The sequence below is a fragment of the Budorcas taxicolor genome, chromosome X, assembly GCF_023091745.1.
Source record: "Budorcas taxicolor isolate Tak-1 chromosome X, Takin1.1, whole genome shotgun sequence".
Classification (NCBI taxonomy): domain Eukaryota; kingdom Metazoa; phylum Chordata; class Mammalia; order Artiodactyla; family Bovidae; genus Budorcas; species Budorcas taxicolor.
This window is the reverse complement of record NC_068935.1, coordinates 14,164,174-14,189,714: the sequence shown is the minus strand read 5'-3', so window position 1 is coordinate 14,189,714 and position 25,541 is coordinate 14,164,174. Positions and strand designations below refer to the sequence as shown.

Genomic DNA, 25,541 nt, shown 5'->3' with positions numbered 1-25,541 from the left:
CAAAGCCCAATCTTCACAACTACTGAGCCCATGTACCAGGGAGCCCTAGAGCCTGAGCTCTGCAACAAGAGAAACCACCATAATGAGAAGACTGTGCACTGCAACTAGAGCAGTCTCCCCTCCCTTGCTGCAACTACAGAAAGTCTGCACACAGCAAGGAAGACCCAGTGCAGCCAAAAAAAAAAAAAAACAAAAACAACTGTTTCAATTGCAGCAAGTAAGTTTTTTTTAAAGTGCTTCATGAGACAGTCACAAAGGCCAAACACTACAATGTAGAGCTATCTGCTGCTGGTGAAGAAACTCTGTCTATATGTGTTCAAGGAAAGTAACTTTTTGCCAAAGGTCATCCCAGGAGCAAGAGAGTGTTTCAGGAAACAAGCGTTGACAATCATTTCTCAAAGTGAATAAATACCCCTAGTTCTGACTGCATACTCACCAAGCAACTTTTTGAGGATATGATGCTCCATGGGTTCATGGAGCCAATTGTAGTAATTATCTCTCAGATCCTTAACACAGGAAATTGCACTGGAGGATCCTCTTGTGGAGGGGGATTGGAATTAGGTTCTAAATCCCAAGAGTAGGGTGAAAAAACAAGCATCATGAAAATTTCCAGTGGAAATCCCTTCAAGAAGGAATGGAAATATTCAGAGATTGATACCCACATATAAACCGGCATGCAATCTATAGCCAAAACTATAACGAAGTGACAGAGGATGAGATGGCTGGATGGCATCACCAACTCGATGGACGTGAGTTTGAGTGAACTCCGAGAGATGGTGATGGACAGGGAGGCCTGGCGTGCTGTGATTCATAGGGTCGCAAAGAGTCGGACACGACTGAGCGACTGAACTGAACTGAACCGACCCAAGCCTTCAAGAATCAGTGAATCCCTATCCTAGTCAATGATTCCAGACCATAGGAAAAAAGTACACCTGAAATGTATGTTTTGGATATTCATTTTTACTTAATAAATTCCCCCAAATAATAGTCATTTATTATCTCTCAGGATTCAGTATGTTGACTTGGCTCAGTTGAGTGATTTTTGCTCTACATATTGTCTGTCACTCAGGCTCACAGTCATCTGGAGGTGTCATTCAGCTGGGACATCCAAGAAAGTGTACTCACATGGATGATTGATGCTGATTATATTCTGGGGGGCTCAACGGGGGCTGTTAAATTCACAGTCTCCTACCCCAATATCAGTCTAAAAGGTAAACTAAGGGGCAGTAAAATGACTAGTACATTAAAGAAATAGCTTGATGATCTTCCTTCACTCTGGATTCCTCAGTAAAGCCATCCTGCAACGCAGAAATGGCCTCAGGCTTGCTTTACTATGAAAGTGGTGTTGCTGTTGTTTAGTCACTCAGTCGTGTCTGCCTCTTGGCAACCCATGGACTGCAACATGCCAGGTTTCCCTGTCCTTTACTATCTCCCAGACTTTGCTCAAACTCAGGTCCATTGAGTCAGTGATGTGATCCAACAATCTCATCCTCTGTCATCCTTATCTCCTGCCCTCAATCTTTCCCAGCATCAAGGTCTTTTCCAGTGAGTTAGCTCTTCGCATCAGGTGGCCAAAGTATTGGAGCTTCAGCCTCAGTATCAGTCCTTCCAGTGAATATTCAAGGTTGATTTCCTTTAGGATTGACTGGCTTGATCGCCTGGCTGTCAAAGGGACTCTCAAGAGTCTTCCCCAGAACCACAATTCAAAAGTGTCAATTCTTCAGTGCTCTGCCTTCTTCATGGTCCAACTCTCTCATCTGTACATGACTACTGGAATAACCATAGCTTTGACTGTATAAACGTTTGTTGGCAAAATAATGTCTCTGCTTTTTAACACACTATCAAGGTTTGTCATAGCTTTTCTCCCAAGAAGCAAGCGTCTATTAATTTCACGGGTGAAGTAACAATCCACAGTGATTTTGGAGCCCCCCAAAACAAAGTCTTTTACTGTTTCCACTTTTTCCCCATCTACTTGCCATGAAGTGATGGGACCAGATTCCACGATCTTAGTTTTTTGAATGTTGAGTTTTAAGCCAGCTTTTTCACTCTTCCTCTTTCACCTTCATCAAGAGGTTCTTTAGTTCCTCTTCACTTTCTGCTCTTAGGGTGATGTCATCTGCATATCTGAAGTTATTGATGTTTCTTCCAGCAATCATGATTCCACCATGAGCTTCATCTAGTCTGGCATTTCCATGATGTACTCTGCATATAAGTTAAATAAGCAGGGTGGTAATATATAGCCTTGGGATATTCCTTTCCCAATTTTGAACCAGTTGGTTGTTTCATGTCTGGTTCTAACTGATGCTTCTTGACTTGCATACAGGTTTCTCAGAAGGCAGGTAAGATGATCTGGCATTTCCATATCTTTAAAAAAATTTCCACAGTTTGTTGTGAGAACAACAATATGGCAGAATAGAAGGACGTGTGCATCTTCTCCTGTGAGAACTCCAGAATTGCAACTCGCTGCTGAACAACCATTGACAGGAGAATGTTGGTTCCCCCACACACACAAAAAGATACCTCACATCCAAAGGCAAAAGAGAAGCCCCAACAAGATGGTAGGAGGGGCAAAATTGCATTTAGAATCAAACCCCATACCCACTGGAGAAGTATGGAGGGCTCAAACAAAACCTTGTGTGCACCAGGTCCCGGGGGCCCCACAGAGACTGAGCCAGACCTGCCTTTGAGTGTATGAGTGTCTCCTGTGGAGGCATGGATCAGCAGTGGCCTGCTGCATGGACAGGGGCTCTGGCTTCAGCAGACCTGGGTCACCCAGTGTTAGCCACCAGAGAGCCACCAAGCAGATGACCCACAAACTGCAGAACAATTATGCCAAAGAAATTCTCACACTGTTAAGAAAGTTCTAGGACCAACAACAGATTTCACAACCTGGGGATCAGGCAAAGGGACTGTGATCCCTCACAGAATTTGAGTTTGAAGGCCAGTGGGATGTGATTACAGAATTTCCACAGGACTTGGGAAACATCCTCTTCATGAAAGCAAAAGAAGAAAGTGAAAAATCTGCCTTAAAACTCAACATTCAAAAAACGAAGATCATGGCATCCAGTCCCATCATTTCCTGGCAAATAGATGGGGAAACAACAGAAACAGTGATAGACCTTACTTTTTGGGCTCCAAAATCACTGCAAATGGTGACTGCAGCCATGAAATGCAAAGACTCTTGCTTCTTAGAGAAAAAGCTATGACAAACCTAGACAGCATATAAAAAAGCAGAGACATTACTTTACTGACAATGGTTCATATAGTCAAAGCTATGGTTTTTCCAATAGTCATGTATGGATTTGAGAGCTGGATCATAAAGTAAGCTGAGCACCAAAGAATTGATGCTTTTGAACTGTGGTGTTGAAGATTCTTGAGAGTCCCTTGGACTGCAAGGAGATCAAACCAGTCAATCCTAAAGGATATCCGTCCCGAATATTCATTTGAAGGACTGATGCTGAAGCTGAAGCTCCAATACTTTGGCCACCTGATGCGAAGAACTGACTCATTAGAAAAGACCCTGATACTGGCAAAGACTGAAGGCAGGGGATGACAGAGGATGAGATGGTTGGATGGCATCACCAAACCAACTCAATGGACATGAGTTTGAGCAAGCTGCGTGAGTTGGTGATTGTCAGGAAGCCTGGTGTGCTGCAGTCCATGGGGTCGCAAAGAGTCGGACACAACTGGGCGACTGAACAGAACTGAACCAAACTGAACACAGTTAAAGACTTCAGTGTAGTCAGTAAAGCAGACATAGATGTTTTTCAGGAAATCTCTTGCTCTTTTTATGATCCAGTCGATGTTGGCAATTTGATCTCTGGTTCCTCTGCATTTTCTAAATCCATTTTGCACTTCTGGAAGTTCTCAGTTCATGTACTTGAAGCCCAGCTGTTAAGATTTTGAGCATTATGTTGCTAGTATGTGAGATGAGCACAGCTGTGTGGTCATTTGAACATTCTTTGGCATTGCCTGTCTTTGGGATTGGAAGGAAAATTGAACTTTTCCTGTCCTGTGGCCATTTCTGAGTTTTCCAAATTAGCTGGCATATTGAGTGGAATACTTTAACAGCAGCATTCTTTATGATTTGAAATATCTTAGCTGGAATTCCATCACCTGCACTAGCTGTGTTCCTAGTAATGCTGCCTGAGACCCACTTGACTTTACCCCAGGATGTCTGGCTCTTGGTGAGTGATCACACTATCATGGTTATCTCGGTCATTAAGACCTTTTTTTGTGCAGTTCTGTTGTGCATTCTTTTCCATTCTTCTTAATATATTCTGCTTCTGTTAGTTCCAAACCATTTCTGTCCTTTATTGTGCCCATCTTTGCATGGAATGCTCCCTTGGTATCTCTAGTTTTCTTGAAGAGTTCTCTAGTCTTTTCCATTCTATTGTTTTCCTCTTTTTTCTTTGTTCACTTAAGAAGGCTTTTTTTTTTTTTTAATCACTCCTTGCTATTCTTTGGAACTCTGCATTCAGATGGGTATATCTTCCATTTTCTCCTTTACCTTTTGCTTCTCTTCTTTTCTCAGCTATTTGTAAGGCCTTCTCAGACAACCATTTTGCATTTCTTTTTCTTGGGGAAGGTTTTGATCACTGCCTTCTGTACAATGTTACTAACCTTTGTCTTTAACTTTTCAGGTATTCTACTAGTCTAATCCCTTGAATCTATTTGTCGCTTTCATTGTATTATTAGAAGGGGCTTGATTTAGGTCATATCTGAATGGCCTAATGGTTTTCCCTTCTTTTTACAGTTTAAGTCTGAATATAATCCTGAGGAATTGATGCCTTTGAACTGTGGTGCTGGAGAAGACTCCTGAGAGTTCCTTGGAGAGCAAGGAGATCAAACCAGTCAATCTTAAGGGAAATCAACCCTGAATATTCTTTGGAAGGACTGATGCTGAAGCTGAAAATCCAATACTTTGGCCAGTTGATGTGAAGAGCTGACTCATTGGGAAAGACACTGATGCTGGAAAAGACTGAAGGCAAAAGAAGTTGGTGGCAGAGGATGAGATGGTTGGATTATTTCACTGACTCAACAGACATGAATTTAAGCAAACTTCATGAGATGGTGAAGGACAGGGAATCTTGGTGTGCTGCAGTCCCTGGGGTCACAAAGAGTCAGACATGACTTAGCAACTGAACAACAAAAACAAGAACAATAGGAAGTTAGGAGAAACTAGATAAAAGGGGAAAACTGCTTTTTAATATGTGCTTAGTCGTGTAAACTATATTTCACTAAAGATTTCCCCATTGAGTCCTGTAGCCTCCAGAACATGTCTGAATCCTAATTTCTTTCAGTACTCACATTTCATTCTGTCCAGGGTAGCAAATGTTTTAGATGTAATGAGCCATATTATTTTCAAATTATAATTTTTAAAATGTTAAAAACAGTATTACAAAATAATCATTAAACCTTGCTTGACAAGGCAGGAGTAAGTACTTACAAATTATATGGAGTGAGTTCTCATGATATTGAAGCATTCCCAGAGAAGTTCTAGAATAACACATGAAAAAGATGTCCATTTCTTCATAGGGGATTAGAATGCAAAAGGAGGAAGTCAAGAGATACCTGGAGTACCAGGAAAGTTCAGCCTTGGAGTACAAAATGAAGCTGAGCAAAGCCCAATAGAGTTTTGCCAAGAGAATGCCCTAGTCATGGAAGACACCCTCTTCCAACAGTACAAGAGATGACTCTACACATGGACATCACCAGACGGTCAATACCAAAATCAGGTTGATTGTATTCTTTGCAGCCAAAGGGGTAGAAGTTCTATAGAGTCAGCAAAACAAGACCGGGAGCTGACTGTGGCTCAGATCATGAGTTCTTTAATGGAAAATCCAGGACTAAATTGAAGAAAGTAGGGAAAACAACTATGCCGTTCAGGTATGATCTAAATCAATTCCTTTATGGTATACACTGGAAGTGATGAATAGATTCAAGAGATTAGATCTGATAGAATGCCTGAAGAACTATGGATGGAGGTTCATGACATTTTACAGGAGACGCTGATTAAAACCATCCCCAAGGTAAAGAAATGCAAAAAGGGAAAATGGTTGTCTGAGTACGACTTAAAAATAGCTGAGGAAAAAATAGAAGTGAAAGGCAAAATAGAAAAGGAATGTAGAGTTCCAAAGAATAGCATCTCAATATAGAGTTCCAAAGAATAGCAAGGAGAGATAAGAAAGCCTTCTTAAGTGGACAATGCAAAGCAATAGAGGAAAACAATAGAATGGGAAAGGCTAGAGATCACTTTAAGAAAACCGGAGATACCAAAGGAACATTTCATGCAAAGATGGGCACAATAAAGGACAGAAATGGCAAGGGCCTAACAGAAGCAGAAGATATTAGGAATACAGAGAAGAACTGTCCAAAAAGGATCTTAATGCCGAATAACCACTATGGTGTGGTCATTCACCTAGACCCTGACATCCTGGAATGTGAAGTCAAGTGGGCCTTAGGAAGCATTACAAAGAACACAGCCAGTGGATGTGATGGGATTCCAGGTAAAGATGAATGCTCTTAAAGTGCTGCACTTAATAGGCCAGCAAATTTGGAAAACTCAGCAGTGGCTGCAGGATAGGTTAAGTTTAGTTTTCATTCCAATCTCAAAGAAGGGCAATGCCAAAGTAGAAACTATGGTACAACTGTGCTCACTTCATATGCTAACAGGTGGCAGTAGTGGTAAAAACCCACCTGCCAGTGCAGGACACATCACCAAAACAGGTTCAATCCCTGGATCAGGAAGTTCCCCTGGAGGAGGGCATGGCAATTCACTCCAGTATTCTTAGCTGGAGAATCCCTTGGACAGAGGGGCCTGGCAGGCTATGGTCCATAGTGTCGCAAAGAGTCAGACACAGCTGAAGCGACTTAGTACAGGTGTTTTTCTGGAATCCCCTTGCTCTTTCTATGACCCAATTGATGCTGGCAATTTGATCTCTGGTTCCTTTGCCATTTCTAAATCCATTTGTACATCTGGAAGTTCTCAGTTCACATACTAATGAACCCTAGCTTGATGGATTTTGAGCATGACCTTGCTAGCATGTGAAATGTATGGTAGTCTGAACATTCTTTGGCCTTACCCTTCTTTGGGATTGGAACGAAAACTGACTTTTCCAGTCCTGTGGCCACTGCTGAGTTTTCCAAATTTGCTGATATGTTGCATGCCACACTTTAACAGTGTCATCTTTTAGGATTTAAATAGCTCAGCTGGAATTCCATCACTTCCACTGGCTTTTCATAATCATGTTTCCTAAGGCCCAACTGACTTCACACTGCAGGATGTCTGGCTCTAGGTGAGTAGCCACACCATCGTGGCTTTCTGGGTCACTACTATCTTTTTTGTATAGTTCTTATGGACTTCCCTGGTGGCTCAGCCAGTAAAGTGTCTGTCTACAATGCGGGAGACCCCGGTTCGATCCCTGGGTTGGGAAGATCCCCTGGAGAAGGAAATGGCAATCCACTCCAGGACTATTGCCTGGAAAATCCCATGGACAGAGGAGCCTGGTAGGCTACAGTCCATGGGGTCGCAAAGAGTTGGACACGACTGAGCGACTTCACTTCACTTCACTTCATTTCACCATGTGTTTTTGCCACTTTTTAAATCTCTTTTGCTTTTGTCAGGCCCTTGCTGTTTCTGTCTTTCATTGTGCCCATCCTTGCATAAAATGTTCCCTTCATATCTTAATTATCTTGAAGACATCTCTAGTTTTTCCCATCCTATTGTTCTCTTCTGTTTTTTTTTTTTTTTTGCATTATTCACTTAAGAAGGGTTGTCCAAGACACTTTAATTTGTAGAAAAAAATGAAAAATGCATTTAGGAAAAAATCATTCAAAATCCCTGAAACCATCTTATTCATGGAGAAGAATTCCTAATGGTTGAGTATATATTTGTTTTTGAGACATTTTACTATATAAATATAACTGTTCATCTTAGACCATAGTAATGAGGTGATAGCCTACTTATCATTTTATACAACTGCTTTCTTTGGAGCAACACCAATGTGGGCTTCCTATGTGGTGCTAGTGGTAAAAGAATCCATCTGCCAGTGAAGAAGACCCAAGAGACAGGGATTCGATCCCTGGGTCAGGAAGATGAACTCAGGGAGGTCATGGCAACCCATTTCAGTGTTCTTGCCTGGAGAATCCCATGGACAGAGGAGTTTGGTGGGCTAGAGTCCATAGAATCACAAACAGTCATGATATAGGCCCATGTAATCGTAAAAATGGGAATAGAAACACCAATGGCCAATTTAGGTATGATAATTCTAAGAATTGATTATTATTATTGCTGACTCCCTTGGTTCCCCACACAGTTGTAAGTACTAAACCTGTAGTTGCTCATTAAACCCTCACCACAGTCTATGAGGAGGAGCTACTCTTGCCCAACTTTAAACATCAGGGAAATGAGGCACACTGAGGGCAGGGCTAAGCAGTCACAAGACTAAGATGTAAACAGATTATAGGTGCCTGCTGAGCCCCACATCTAACTAGTGTCCACTGCTACCTCTCACCTGATAATACTCACTGTCATCAGGTCACACAACGCTTTGGAAAACCAAACACAAAAACAAACTCAAAATGGACTAAAGACTTAAGTGTAAGGCCAGAAATTACAAAACTCTTTAATGAAACATAGGCAGAATAGTCTATGCCAAAAATCGTAGCAAGATTCTCTTGGACCCACCTTCTAGAGTAATGGAAATAAAAGAAAAAATTAACAAGTGCAATTTAATAAAACTTAAAAGCTTTTGCACAGCAAGGGAAACTATAAACAAAATGAAAAGACAACCCTCAGAATGGGATAAAACAATTGCAAATGAAAAAACTGACAAAGGATTAATCTCCAAAGCTGCTCAGTCAGCTCAATTTGAAAAAAAAACAAACAACCCAATCAAAAAAATAGGCAGAAGACATAAACAGACACTTCTGCAAAGAAGGCATACAGATGGTCAATAAACACATGATGCGATGCTTCAACACTGCTCATTATTAGAGAAAAGTAAATCAAAACTGCAATGAGGTACCACCACATACTAGTCAGAATGGCTATTATCAAAAAAATCTATAAACAATAAATGCTGGAGAAGATGTGGAGAAAAGGGAACTCTCTTGCACTTTCGGTGGGAATGTAAATTGATACAGCCACTGTGGGGAACAGTATGCAGATTCCCGAAAAAAAACTAGGAATAAAACTATCATATGACCCATCAATCCCACTATTGGGCATATATCCTGAGAAACCCACAACTCAAAAAGAAATATGTACCCTAAGGATTACTGCAGTACTATTTACAATAGCCAGGTCACAGAAACAACCTAGATGTGCATATACATATGAATGGACAAATAATTAGTGGTATATATGTACAATGGAATATTACTCAGCCATAAAAAGGAACGAATTTGAGTCAGTCATAATGAGGTGGATGAACTTAGAAACTGTTATACAGAGTGACGTAAGTCAGAAAGAAAAACAAATATGGTAAATTAAAGCATATCTATGAAATCTAGACAAATGGCACTGATGAACCTATTTGCAGGGAAGGAATGGAAAAACAGAATAGAGAACAGACTTGAGGATATAGCAGGGGAATGAGAAGGTGAGACAAATTGAAAAAGTAGCACTACACACACACACACACACACACACACACACACACACACACACACTACCATGTGTAGAAGAGACAGCTAGTGAGAAGTTGCTATGTAACACAGGGAACCCAGACTGGAGCTTTGTATGAACTAAAGGGGCAGGATGGGGGGAGGGGAGTGGAGAGGGAGAGGATACATATACATAGTTACAACTGATTTATAATGTTGTATGGCAGAAACCAGCACAACATTGTAATGCAATTATCCTCCATTTAAAAATTAAAAATGTTAAACTGAGGTCCAATATTTTCCTCCAATTTAATAACAAGAAATTTAAAGCACTGATATTCATCATTTTGGTTGTTATTGGAGGGGAATTTTCTTGTTATAGGGAGGAAGGGGCTTCCGCAACCTCTCATCTCTCTTCCTGTCCCTGAAAAATATTACCGTTCTAAAGGCTTTTCTGGGGATGTAGTAAGAATGTACTTGCTTCCCTGCCATTTTATGTTTTTAACACTTGCAAGAACAACAGACATCTCTCTTAGGTAAAAAATAAATAATATAAAAAAGAGCGGAAAAGCAACCTTTCCCGAAACATACAACCCCCAAACACCTGCTGAATGTTTTTATCTGCATTTCATAGTTCAAGAATATATTATATTCTTTCTTATGCAGGCATTTATATATTTATACATTTAGGCATGTGTTTGTATACTGATCTACAAAAGGTAACATCTCATTTTAGTTTTCCAACCCTCCTATCACTATAGTGGGTTGACATATGTCTTGAAAAAGACATGTCCAAACCGCAACCCCTGAACCTGTGATGAGACCATTTTGGGGAATAAGGTCTGTGGCATGAAACTACATAAAATCATGAAATTGACATTAAATCATCCTGTATTTAGGGTAGACTCTACATCTAATGATTGGTGTCCTAAAAGAAAAAGGAGAGAGGGAGAGCGTTGTGACCTCACTAGCCCTTTTGAGATTGCTACAGCACCGCCCCCAAGATTAGGCTTTCCTGCTCCGTTAGTAAAAAATCCACCTGCAATGCGGGAGACCTGGCTTCGATCCCTGGATTGGGAAGATCCCCTGGAGAAGGGAAAGGCTACCCACTCCAGCATTCTGGCCTGGAGAATTCCATGGACTGTGTAGTCCATGGCGTCGCAAAGAGTCAGACACACCTGAGCGACTTGCACTGCGCAAGAGAGAGGAGTGTCGGCTCAGAGCCCTGAGAAGTGCGCAGGCGCGACCCCACAGCAAAGGTCAAACTGAAGTTGCTCTGCTGAGGCGGCATCCCGGAAGAAGCTTTGGTCTTTGTGGAGTGGTGGCCTGGGGCCTGTGCACCTCAGCGGTCTCGGGCTTAGCTGCTCAGAACTAAGGGAGAAGCCTCACCTGGGAACAGGGAGGAATGGAACTTGGCGCCTGCCTTCTCCCTCACTAGAGAGCCCTGCGCCCACCACTGCTGTACTGCAACAGTCGTCAGTGCCTGGGAGCAGTCAAGGTTCATTTGCTTCCTTTCAGGATACTTGTCTTTAACACGGACAAATACACCACCGTCTGGGGTCGTACTGTTTACCTGGCCCACAGAACCTTTTTACTTAAAGACATTCGATGCTCCCAATCCTGAAATTCTGGTATTGATGTTGAATATAGCTTAGTAGTATATTAAAATGGCTGTACCCAAAGACAGCATCCCTTCCTTGTTGGAATGCCAGTGCCACATCTGTCTGGAAATCCTCAATGAGCCTGTGACGCTTCCTCACAACCACACGCTCTGTAAAGCATGCTTCAAATCGACTGTAGAGAAGGCAAATTTGCACTGTCCTTTCTGTCACCCCTGGATCTCTTCGTGGACTCGGTACCGCACCTGAAGAAATTCCCTTGTCAATATGGAACTGTGGGAGATAATTCAAAACCACTATCCCGAGGAATGCCAGGTTAAAGTCTCCGGGCAACAATCAAAGGAAATCATTGATGACTATACGCCAGTTCATCTATTAAGTCAACCTGGGGAATTAAGAGAATATGAAGAGGAGAGAAGCAAGGTGGAGGCAGAGTGACGAGCCATTCAGGAGGAAGAAAACAAAGCCAGTGAAGAATACATAGAGATTACTGGCAGAAGAGGAAGAAGAGGAAAAGAGACAGGCAGCAAAAAGGCACAGAGAGATGGAAGAACAACTGAAAAGTGATGAAGCGCTGGCAAGAAGGCTAAGCCTTAATATTGGCAATGTCTGTGAGGAACGTGTCTCGGCTGTCCACTCGTATTCCAAAAAATCTAATCCAGTCACAACCGAGTCACAAAGGAAAAGGGAGAGCAAACGAAAAAACACTGGCAGTGTTCAGAAGTATTTCACACCGAATTCTCAACTTGAGTCAGCGTCACAGTCTGAAGTTGTAGAAGAAGACAGGAAAACCTCCAGGTCCAAGGACACTGACAGCGGTGATAGGAAGAACCCTACATGGCAAGACACAGAAATTGAGGAAGATATGCCAGCACTTTCTCCTCAGATATGCCTTGAAGTTCAAAAGCAAGATGCAGAAGCTTCAGTGGAGTCACCTAGACCTCAGTTATGTGCCAGTGGTGGAGAATGGTACCTTGAAGGAAAAGTGAAAACAAAACAAAGCAGTCGTGAAAGAGAGTTATGTGTCATCAGTCATGAAGAACCTAAAGCTGGAGTTTCCTCTTCTGGAGAAACTGCAGTTAAGCCTTATGGCGAAACAGAGGGTGGATGTATAGTGTCAGATGTGACACAGACACTGAAAAATAACACAGTTGTGACAGAAAATGAGGAGTCTCACCTACTGACCAATAAGGATATCTCCAGAGCAAAAAACCAGGAATCTTTGTCTGAAGCAGTCAGCGATCCATGCTATTCTACAAAAAGAAGAAAAATGTTCCTCAAAGCTTCCTCCGACCAAGAGTAAACAAGTCCACTTCACCCTAAAACTGATAGATTTGGAACGTCTATTTTTTGACAGATATAAACAAGAAGAACAGGATACGTTATTAGCATTGCAGCTTCAGAAAGAGGTGAATCAAGAACAAATGAGGCCAACCTGGCTAAAAGGATCCCCAGATGAATATCATTTACATGCTACGTCTTCACCTCCAGGCAAATTACTAAATGGACAGAGGAAGAATGCCAAAGAGAGAAGCTTCAAAAAACAAACTGAAATAGAGCATCCAGTACCTCACAGAGCCTCAAAAAGTGAATATTTTCAACCTTCTTTTAAGTTCCAGTTGTAACATTGTTCAGTTAATGCAAGAAGGTACCAAGTTCTACTATAGATCCTTGTACATTAAATGACTCATTCCCTACAGCCTGGTAAGTCAAAGAAAAGTATTTTTCAGATGTTTCACAGATACACAAAGTAATGCTTGGGTAAGAAGAGTGTTTGCTGCTACTGCTGCTGCTGCTGCTAAGTCGCTTCAGTCGTGTCCAACTCTGTGGAACCCCAAGAAGAGTGTTTACAACCTAGTAAAGCTCGACTGTGAAGCTCTAGCATAGATTCTTCATAAGTTTTTCATTAGTGCTGCTCTATGGGCACACTCATTGTCCCTAATTAAAGGCCTGTATGATTACAGAGGCAGAGTATACAGATGCGTTTCTGCCAAACCCAGTTGTAAGCAAGGGTTCCACTCCTTTCATTTTTTTAATAACTGTGATGGACTAAGTTTAAGTTGATGGTCCTTATGGATATAAAATGCCTTGACCTACTCCCAAGAAATCTTAATGTCCGTGCATTTCCCCTCAAGATGCCTATTTTAGTGCCTTTGAGCACTTTTTTGTCCTGCTCTGATTACTAGTCAGGACATTAAGATTTCTTGGGAGTAGGTCAAGGCATTTTCAGAGCACGGAGAAGGCAATGGCACCCCACTCCAGTACTCTTGCCTGGAAAATCCCATGGATGGAGGAGCCTGGTAGGCTACAGTCCATGGGGTCGCTAAGAGTCAGACACGAGTGAGCGACTTCACTTTCACTTTTCACCTTCATGCATTGGAGAAGGAAATGGCAACCCACTCCAGTGTTCTTGCCTGGAGAATCCCAGGGACGGGGAAGCCTAGTGGGCTGCTGTCTATGGGGTCGCACAGAGTCGGACACGACTGAAGCGACTTAGCAGCAGCAGCAGTAATCAGAGCAACATCATAATATACCAAGTAACTAAGGAAGCCAGGCAGAGTTTAAAATCTGTTTTCTTGCAACTTTCTCATTACATTTGCAGAGCACTTGAAATGTATCTTCCACAACACTAATTTCCATCTCTAGTTTAAATTGCTTTCAGTATTACAGCATTTTCTTTGACTTCAAATGGGTTAAATTGTGGAGTCAGAAAAATTAGACTTTTCTGGAAAATGATGACTTAGCTGAGAGAAAGGAGACTTGGTGCAAAAGGAGTTAATCTTGGCTTGAGACTGAGTGGGTGAGATTGAGAATTTGGAAGTACTGGAACTGAGTGGATGATAGACAACTGGGTCTAGGATGGAGTAGCAGGTGGAGTTTGGCAATGTATTCTTTCTTGTCTTTTCTTTGCTAAATGACACAGAAAGCATGTGCATTTTACTGCCTTTCACACCATACTATGTAATCTGCTATTCCAAAACACAAAATGGGAATTTACTGTAGCAGAGTTATGTCGTAGTATCCTGTGTTGTAGAACGTGACTAAACATGTTGTTTCCTAACATTGTCATTTGTATTGATACTGACTCTTATTTGTGTTTATGCACAAAAATGGAAAAGATGATACTTGGATTTTGCCCTGTCTTATCTTTGAAAGTTAAATCAGAGAACAGCAATTTCACTTGTGAAATTTAACGTAGAGACTGTTAAACTTTTATTTCATTCATATGAAAACCTTGGAGCGAAAAAACAACAGTTTTAACAGCATTTCTGCTGATGTCTAGTTTGCCATCCTTTTAAGGTAATAATACAATAAAATGTCCTAGAGCTAATAATTCTAGCTTAAGTTTGTCAATGATTTTATACATTATTACATTTTTTGTCTGCAAATTACAAAACTAAAATCTGTAATCTTTGCATACTTGATGACATATACTTCAATATTAATTGAGTGATAATGGGTAGAATTCTGAAGGTAATTTAAACTTTAATTTCCCCTTTCTCATAAATGATTGTCCCCTGAGTGATGATTGTGCTGAAATGAAGTGTAGTTAGAAACTCACCTAATTTGTCTAAAATAGACTAAAATCTCTCTTTTCATGAAACCAGTATTTTTTATTACATTTTAGGGACTCCTTGAATTAAAGTTTTGTAATTACATCTTCCTGGAGTAGTCCATAACCAAAATGGATATAAAATAGTGTAATGTATTTAGAATTTACGTAGATAGTCACTTATTTGTCTGTGTAAAGTTTTCCTGACTAACATCTTTTTTAAGGTAAATTTTCATTTTTCAGTTACTCTTTCTGATACTCCTACCATAAATGCATTTTTGTGATAAACTAGTAAATGTTTTGTGTCAGTCATTAGTATATACTGATGCTTTTCCTCCCATTTTTATGGAAGGGATATGACACTGTTTAATTTCTCAGTGAGTACTAAAACTGTGCAGAGCTTGAGAATCTGGAAATGAAAATAATTGTTTAAAAGAAAAAGAAGAGAAGGAGAGAGAGATGTCACACAGGCAAGAAGGCCATGTGAAGATGGAGGAGGAGATTGGGGCCCTGCTGCCACAAACCAAGGAGCTCCAGAAGCATTCAGACCCGAGAAGAGGCAAGAATGGATTCTACCCCAGAGCATTTGGAAGAAGCATGGTCATGCCCAACACATTGATTTTGGGCTTTATGTCTCCAGAGTTATGAGAGAATACATTTTTTATATTTCAGACAACATAGTTTGTGGAGTTTCGTTAAGCAGTCTTCAGTAGCTAATATGCTCACTAACAGCATCCCCAAATGTTCTTGTAAATAATCAACACAGTGCATTCTATATTTTTGATGCCTACAGTGGGAGAAATTGCAATAAAGATTTATAAATAGAAATAAATATAGATAATGTTTCTCATTACCAAGGTTTTTAAAATGTATTGTCACTTTCAGTGCTCACAGCATCCCTGTCATGTAGTCATTGTTACTAATTCCCATTTTATAATAGGAAAATAAAAAAGGATAACTGAGGGACAGGGAGAAGAAGAACTTGGGGGAGAGGGAAGAGGTTACCCAAGAAAAATATAAAAAGTACAAAAGAGGCAGACGTGTGTGTTGTTTAGTCGCTCAGTCGTGTCTGACTCTTTCGTGGCCTTGGGGAATGTAGCCCGTCAGGCTCCTCTTTCCATGGGATTTCCCAGCCAAGAATGCTGGAGTGAGTGGGTTGCCATTTTCTTCTCCAATGTCACCTCTATAGAACCCCCTTAATTTAAAAAGAGCAGGAAGGGCTCACTGGAGTCATCAGAAATTCCTGAGAGGAACTGGGCCTGGGATAGTGGGCAGGACCTAAGGGGGCTAGATGGAAAGGAGGGGATGGGGAGTCCATCCTGACTGGAGTGAAGAGTGGGGGTGCCAGGTGAGCAGACAGTGCTCAGAGGTAACTGATGGGACACTCCAGGGATCTGAGGCCATCCAGGTGCGGGACTGATTGGGGAAGGACCATAGCTGCTTCCATGGGACACTACACAGCCCCTTTATACACTGATATGGTGTACAAAGTTGGTAAGGAGTAAAGTGCCCCGTGCTTCTGTCACTGGTCTACAGGGCAGAGAAGGACCAGGTCCACTGAGAGCAGGGAAGTTGAGCTGATACTCAGTTCCCTAAACCTCCTTTAAAGTAGGAAGCAGGCATAAAGCAGAAGGATTCATGACTAAGGGGTCCCCCACCCGCCCTGGAGACCATAACGCTCTCTTTAGTTTCTCTCTGACCCCAGGTCCTATGGACGCCATCTGCCAGGGAGGTCCTGTCTGCCTCCTGGGGTCACATTCCTAACCAGAGCACTCTGTCCACTCGTTAGCTCTCCCCACGTTCTGGTTTGTTCCATCTCTGCATGCTGCAGTCCATGGGGTCACAAAGAGTCAGACAGGACTGAGCCATTGACTTGACACAGAAGTCTGGTAACGGAGGTATGTTGGTTCCACCTTGTGACAAAAGCCTGAACTGCAGTTTAAACATTTGAGAATAGGAAAGTGGGACAGAGGGGCAAACTCACCAGACAGAGCTTTCTACAAATCTGGATGGAAAGCGGGGAATTGCTTCGGTATGGCTATACTGATGGCTTCTTTCTGGCCACTTCATATAAAGGGAATCATATAATACATGATCTTTTGCATATTTGGGTTTTCACTTGGCATAAATTTTTCAAGGTTCCTCTAAGCTGTAGTGTGTATCAGTACTTCATTCCTTTTTATTGCCAAATAACATACCACGTTTTATTTATTCATTCACAAATTGGTGGATATTTAGGTTATTTACACTTTTGGCTATTATTAACCATGATTTCTGTTCATATGTTAATATTTAAATGTCTTATTCAATTTTAAAAGGTTACTTTCCATTTATAGTTATTATGAAATATTGGCTATATTCCCCATGATGTACAGTACATCTTTGAGTCTATCTTATATCCAGTAGTTTGTACCTCCCACTCCTACTCCTCCATCCCTCTTTTGTTCCTTCCCACCCACCGCTGCTAGCCATGAGCTTGTTCTCTATATCTGTGAGCCTATTTCTGTTATATTTGCTAGTTTATTTTTTACAGTACACATGTGATATCATATAATATTTGTCTGACATTTCACTTAGCATAATACCCTCCAAGTCAATCCATCTTCGTTGCTTGTTGCAGGCATTATTTCATTCTTTCTTATGGCTGAGTAGTAACCATTCTCTCTCTCTCTCTCTCTCTCTCTATATATATATATATATATACCACATCTTCTCTTTCTCTCTATATATATCCATCTTCTTTATCCATTCATTTGTTGATTGACACTTAAGTTGCTTCCATATCCTGGCAATTATAAATAATGCCATGAACATTAATGCACATGTATCTCTTCACGTTAGTGTTTTTGTTTTGGTTATATACCCAGAAGGGGAAATGCTGGGTCATGCAGTAGTTCTGTATTTTAGTTTTTAAGAAACCTCCATGCTGTTTTCCACAGTGGCTGCACCAGTTTACACTCCCATCAACAGTGTACCAGGGTTCGTAAATCTCCATGTCCTAGGCAACATTTGTTATTTGTGGGGCTTTCATTAATGATAGCCATCTGACAGGTGTGAAGTGATATCTCACTGTAGTTTTGATTTGCATTTCTCTTATCATTAGCAATGTTGAACATCTTTTCATGCACCTATTGGCCATTTGCATTTCTTCTTTGGAAAAATGTCACTTCAGTTCTTATGCCCACTTTTTCATTGGTGTGGGGCTGTTTTTTTATGTTGATTTGCATGAGCTGTTTATGTAAGCAGAATATTAATCCCTTATCAATCATATCATTTGCAAATATTTTGTCCCATTCAGTAGGTTGTCTTTTCATTTTGTCAGTGGTTCCCTTTGCTGTGCAAAATCTTTCAAGTTTAATTAGGCCATATTTGTTTAGTTTTGCCTTTACTTTAGGAGATGGATCAAAAAACAAACAAACAAAAAACATTGCTGCAATTTATACCCAAGGGTGGTCTGCCTATGATTTCCTCTAGGAGTTATATAGTATGCAGCCTTACATTTAGGTCTTTAGTCTATTTTGAGTTTATTTTTATGTATGTTAGGGAATGCTTCAATTTTATTCGTTTGTAGTTGTCCAGTTTTCCCATGCACCATTTATTGAAGAGACTGTCTTTTCTCCGTTGCAAGAACTCTCTGTTTAACTGTCTGAGGATCTGTCACACTGTTTTCATGACTCTGACAATCCTGAAGAGTACAGGCATATTTTGTTTTTGTTTTCTCATGATTAGACTGTGCTTGTGGATTTAGGGGGGAAAGTACCATAGAGTTGAAGTGCCCTTCTCATCACATCATATCTGGGAGGACATGGTACCCACATGACATCACTGAATCATTGGGAAGGTTGGCCTTCATCACTGGGTTAAGATGCTATTTGCTGAGTTTCTCCACTGTACAATAGCAGTTTTACGTTCACCCGCTCTATTCTTTATAAGTGAATCACTAAGTCAGCCCTGCCTTCAGGGATAGAAGGGGGAAGGTTCACCTCATGGAGGGAAGGTATCTATTTGTATTATTTTGAATTGTTTAATCAAGTAAATTTATTTCCTCTTTTTATTAATTCATTTATTTATATTAGTATGGATTTGTATATATTTTTATTATAAGGTTTGTGTTATTTTACTGAATGGAAACATCCTAAAAATGTGATTTCTGTAATGCAGTACAAGTATTTTGACTTAAGAGCCAGGAACCTGCCAAAGACTTATCACCACCATTACACTGGTATTTCAAAACTAGTATATTGCTTAATTGTGGTATAACAGACAATGCTTTAGGTGACACATTTAACTGTGGCAAAGTGTGAGACATAATTTTAGATGATTTCATTGCATACTTGGAAATCTTTAAGAAAGAAATGAAAACAGGTGCATTAGAGTTTATTTAAATGACCATAAAAAATTGCTAACATGCCTTAAATTTATTTACAAAATCCTTTTCAATGAAGCAAGAATATGGGATGTAAAAGGGAAAGTGTAGATTTCCCTGGTGGCTCAGATGGTAAAAGCGTCTGCCTACAATGCAGGAGACCTGGGTTCAAGTCCTGGGTTGGGAAGATCCCCTGGAGAAGGAAATGGCAACCCACTCCAGTGTTCTTGCCTGGAAAATTCCATGGACAGAGAGCCCGGTAGGCTACAGTCCAGGGGGTCGCAGAGTCAGACACGACTGAGCGACTTCAGTTCACTTGTCTAAGGCACAGCCTTCACACTGTCTGACTAATTATATGGAAGGTATTTTACAATTTGAGCTTTTTGGTAACTGATAGCATGAAAATGGCAACCCACTCCAGCGTTCTTGCCTGGAGAATCCCAGGGATGGTGGAGCCTGGTGGGCTGCCGTCTATGGGGTTGCACAGAGTCAGACACAACTGAAGTGACTATGGAGAAGGCAATGGCACCCCACTCCAGTACTATTGCCTGGAAAATCCCATGGACGGAGGAGCCTGATAGGCTGCAGTCCATGGGGTCGCTAAGAGTCAGACACGACTGAGTGACTTCACTTTCACTTTTCACTTTCATGCATTGGAGAAGGAAATGGCAACCCACTCCAGTGTTCTTGCCTGGAGAATCCCAGGGACGGGGGAGCCTGGTGGGCTGCTGTCTATGGGGTTGCACAGAGTCGGATATGACTGAAGTGACTTAGCAGCAGCAGCAGCATGACAATATAATCTTTGTCTATATACAGCAAATGAATTCTGTCCTGGGGACAGATATACCTCCCGGAGAAATATCTATTTATCTACATTTGACTCATGATCTATAAATGTGACAAAGAGGTGAATATTGACACTGTCATGGTAAATTTAAAAGTGTGGGAGCACACAGCCCGTTAGATAAGGGATGAAGATTGAGTCAGCGGGCAGGTGCAAGGAGATGTGAGTAGAGTATCAAGAATTCTTTGTAAAATTTTGGTGCAAAGGGAAGAATATACATCAAGAGGACCATAACTAGAGATGTGGACAGATGCTCACAGCAGTAAATGAAGCTGTAAAAAATCACCATTTATAGAACACTTGAGCAGGTTGAGATCTTAATGAGAAGGATCCATCTCTTCTTAGATGTAACATCTCAAGGTACCACACCAGCCTTCCCATGCCTTACTGCCTTGTTTCCGTTCTGGAGACACCTAAGACTTACCCAAAGAGTGATGTAGACTTTCTTCCTAATGCCTGTCAAATATATGAATGCAAGAATAGATGGATGTACAGTGTGTCAAAGATGTGATAAGAATTTAAGGATCTATCCATGAGTGTGGAACTCCTCAGGGAGATAACTGAACCTGTGTGGTGGGTGGTTGAGAGGATATAACTCCTCAGGACTCTTCAACTGAGGCTGCAAGATGGGAGCCCCCTATTTCAGAGCTCGGGAGCAGATTTAGTCAGACTGCCATACTTTACGTCCTAGAGCAGTCTTTCCCTGACCTGAGCAGGTGAGTGCAGACAGGCTTGCCTTGCATCTGGGGAAAGGGACTACTGTCTGCTCAGAAGCACGTTGTGGTCTAGCTGTGCGCCATTTAGAAAGACTTGGGAATGAGCAGATCGAGCTCCTCTCTAATCCTGAACTCAACATACATCACAGAGATATTCTCAACCTCTTTCCAGGGATACACACTGTCATTGGGAGCCCCCAGAGTCCACACACACACACACACACACACACACACACACACACACGTGCACACACAGCTGGAGCTTACAAGCAGGCAGTAGCATTAGGAGAACCTGCAGGCTTATGTGACTGTCACTCGTTGTTAGGCTTCCTATGTAAGTAGACTCATTTGCAGTAAAAAAAAAAATGACAGTTATGACTGACAGTCTTGTATAGGAGGAAAGATTTATTTTCAATAACCTTGATATGCAGTTAAAAATGATGGCAATGAAAAAAAATGATGGCAATAGATTTTCCATTCGTCACCTCGGAAAGTAAAACAACAGACGATGGAGTATTTCCAGTGGGTGAGCATGAGGGGAAACCTACACGTTCTGATACTGCTGGTGGGGTCCTCAGTCAGTCAGTGTCCATTAAAGAGTCTGTGCACTCCCTATCTGTATGTATTTGGGGACTGCTCCTTCAAGTAGTAATCCTCAACAGGAGAATTGTCTCTCTATTAGAGAGTGCATATTCCTTATGACATATAGGTTGTCTGGGGACTCTGCTTTCAAAAATACCTATAATAGTTTAAACATAGTCCCTTGTTTCTTCGTTTTAGCTTTACCAAGGTATAATTGATATGCCAAAAAATTATACATGTTTAACATATATATATTCTTGAATTTGGACGTATGCAGAAACCCATAATAATCACCAAACCAAAGTCCTAAATGTATCCATCACCTCCAAAATTTTGCTTGTTTTCTTTTAATACTCACCAGGTTTTACAGAATAGGAAATTAAGGTCGAATCAGGTTTACTGACTTGGAAAAATATAGGCAGACCTGGCATCCTGAAATCAGAAATGAAGATACAGATTACAGAAGTGACACAGGTCAGCAGGAAAGCAAAATTTACTTGATTTTGGCCTGATGTGTGGCTGAGTCTCATGTAGTCTCTGTGTGGACATGTAAGGTCTCTGCTTTTCTTAGTAGTAGGATGACCCCCAGCCAGGTTACCTAATCTCTCTAATATCATCACTTCACCAGCTACAAAATGGTGTAGAAATCATATTTTCTACCTCCCTGGAATGTTGTGCAAAATACATGAGATTAGAAATAGTACACATTCAGGAAAGCTGAGTTCTTCATCGTTTCCTGAGGTCAAGGATCCTGCTTTTTGCAAGTTTTAAGTTCCAATCATCCTATGACCATGCATAAGTGGTCATTCAATTATGAAACAGTATGAGGACTTATTGAGTTCATCTGATACAGAGTGTGATAGGAGCTGGAGATTGGAAAGTGATTATTTGGAAATTACCAATTCTTCCTTCCCAACTAAGGTCTCCAAAGGAAAGGCTCTTTCCCATATGGGATCTCATTAACCTCTATATCTATCTCACAAATTTTATCTGAAAAACAACCAGCACAGGGGAAATGACTTACCCAAAGGTGGATGATGTACCTGGCGCCAGTATCCTATTGCAATGTTCCTTTGCAAACCTCCTCTTTCTGGATAATCTTGCATATATTATTCTGGAGAAATTAACACAGAAGATAAAAAGTGAAATGGGAAAGTATATGCAATAAAGTGACGTGGGGTGATGGTTTTGGTGGTTTCTTTCTCACACCATATGGAGTTGGTCCAGTGATTGTTTCTTTCTTCCTAAACTAATTGGCAAAGTTACGCCAGCGAAGAGATAAAACACAGAAGTTAATACATAATGGAAACTTACACATTTCTCTTCTGCTTAATATTTCCAATTGTCATCACAGAGTAATGCTATTTGGATTATGTCAAGTGATGCTCCTATAAAGGAAAGATGGGTATGGGATAGGAGGGGAACTAATATCTATTGAGTGTCCTATGTACAATATGCTGTGTATGACACTCGACATATTTTGTTCTTTTGCTCCTCAGAACAATTGTTTCCATTTTATAAATTAGAAAAGGCACACTCAGAAATATTATATAATATCTAAGAATTATATGTGTGTATGTGTATATATATATGAAAGTGAAAGTGAATTCGCTCAGTCTTGTCTGACTCTTAGTGACCCCATGGACTATAGCCTATCAGGCTCCTCCGTCCATGGGATTTTCCAGGCAAGAGTGCTGGAGTGGATTGCCACTTCCTTCTCCAGGGGATCTTCCCGACCCAGGAATCGAACTTGGGTCTCCCGCATTGCAGGCAGACGCTTTACCGTCTGAGCCACCAGGGAAGCCCAGCTTGCATATATATATATATATAAAAGCTGTGTGTGTGTATATATCTATATCTATATATAATACCCTACCATAACTGCAGATATCACAGAAATGCTAATCCTGAGGCAGTGCTCTCCTCATGTAAAACACTGCCTCCTTTTTACTTTGTGGTGATTCAGGGCTTAGAGAGAAGTGTTTTGAATTGAGTATGTTTTCCTTGACAATCATGCATGTATGGATGGATACTAATACTTTTCTTTCTCCAAGTGGACACTCTCAGTAAATATAAGCATCTAGATCTCAGAAGAGACATCTTCTAGGATGTGGATTTTCACTGGAGTGTCTGGCAAATAATATTCACCCAATAAAAATGCATTGAAATCACAAGTCCATGGATCAGTGAATGCATGTAGAGCTCCTACGACAAAATACCAAAGTGCACAAAATGTGTAAATAGTTCACAGATGAAGAAATTAAAATGGCCAATAATCATCAAAATATGTTCTAACTCACTAATAATTTAAAGAATGCTACTGAAAGCATCTAAATATTCTTTCATTATCTATCATCTGACAAATATAATTCACAAACATTTGAAAACTGGCTTGTGTGTTGGGGGTGCAGGTTGGGGAGGCTCAACTTCAGCATAAGTCAAGGAAACAGAACACAGTCAGAAATAAATGTAAATATTATGAACAAAAGTTTAGAGGTGGGTAAGAAATGAGAACACTCTGACACCTTGTGAGAGATTTTAAACTATTGAAATCACATCCCAGGGAACATGGCAAGGAAATTTTTAAACATGTTCAAAAGTAAGCTGGTAAGAGGATATTTGCTGTAGCATTGCATGAAATAGAAAAGAAAAATGGAAATATAGGAAGCTTTCCAAATGTCCATAACTATGTGAGTAAAGGCTAACAAAACCATTTATACTTCTCTATGGGCTTCAAGGCAAAATGGAAAAAAAAACGCCTGAAATTCCAGAGTTAGCTACTGATCAGCAAGAAAACAAACCTGTGTTCCTGATTAACTGAAATCCCCTAAAGTCAGTCCTGGAGGAAGGCATAGAAGCCCACTCCAGTATTCTTGTTTTTGCTTATCTGGTGGCTCAGCAGTAAAGCATCCACCTGCAATGCAGGAGACGTGGGAGACGTGGGTTCCATCCCTGGCTTGGGAAGATTCCCCTGGAGGAGAGAAATGGCAACCCACTCTACTATTCTTGCATGGAGAATACCATGGACAGAGGAGGGCTACAGTTCATAGGGCCGGAAAGAATCAGACACGACTGAAGCAACTTAGCACACACGCATGCAAAGTTAGTACTGTGTTCTGAATAATGGTCATAATAATGGGTAACTTGAATAGCTGCTAGGATTAAAGGACATGAAATATAAAATACAATTCCTTAAAACACTTCTGCACATATCACTTGCCTTCCCTCCATATCACCTGTCTCAAGGGCAATACCTGAGCTTCTGCCCGAGCCCCACCCCTCTCTTCAGGGGTCTTGCATGTGGCCGACACCGAGGTCAGCTGGCAGAAGGGGCAGGATTTCATCTTCTCTGTCCTCTTCCTCTCCCAATAGGGTAGATGAGTGAGTACTGTGGGACAACAGCAGGGGTGTGTGACCATTTCTGCAGCCCTGAAAGCCCATCTTCTGAAAGAATGGCTGCTCTGTGTCCTCAGGGAGGGTGAGGGATGGGACCTCATCCCATCCTGATACCTGCAGAGGTGATCCAGGCTCTGTCACCATGATCTTGGGCATCTGTGACTGGGACTCATGGTCCCTTTGTCACAAAGCTGTCTTGATGAATGAATGAATGAGGAAACCTGCCCAAAGGGTACAGCACATGGTCAGACTTTAGGGCCCTTAAAGTGTTGGGGAAAGAAGTAGGGGCTGTCTGAGCCTTTGTCCTAAAGAAGGCACTGTGAAAAGTCATTTCTCATTTTTTTTTCTCCTATGACAATATACAAATCTTTTTGAAGGAAGCAAATATCTCTCTGTTATACCATGAGACAAACTTCTGAGATGAGATGGCTCTTTCATATTAACTGGTAATCTTTCAAAGAACTAATCCTTTTAGAGAGAGAATAGCATTGAAACATATACATTATCCATATGTAAACTAGATAGCCAGTGGGAGTTTGATGTATGATGCTGTCCTGCTCCCTAATTGTGCGGTGCTGGGCCAAGTCTTTATGTCCCTGTCACTCAGCATTTCCTCTATAAAATGGGGATGAGCACAGCAACAGTATCTACCTCATAGGGTGCTACAAGGACTGATGGAGATGATAGATAAAAAGTACTTAGCACATTAGTAAGTTTTAGCCATATTTCTTCCTTCTTATATGTCCTTATTGGCAATACTATCCCCACAGGCATAAAAAATAGGATATAGGCTGATGGTTCATTCATAACAGTCTCCTAGGGCCACCTTGGGGCTTCCCTGATGGCTCAAGTAGTA

General features: G+C 41.0%; 1 pseudogene; it reads left to right on the top strand.

The window, feature by feature from the left end:
• The first annotated feature begins 11,276 nt into the window (after nt 1-11,276).
• LOC128070572 (E3 ubiquitin-protein ligase RNF168-like) lies at nt 11,277-12,982 on the top strand (annotated as a pseudogene).
• Nucleotides 12,983-25,541: the final 12,559 nt, after the last annotated feature.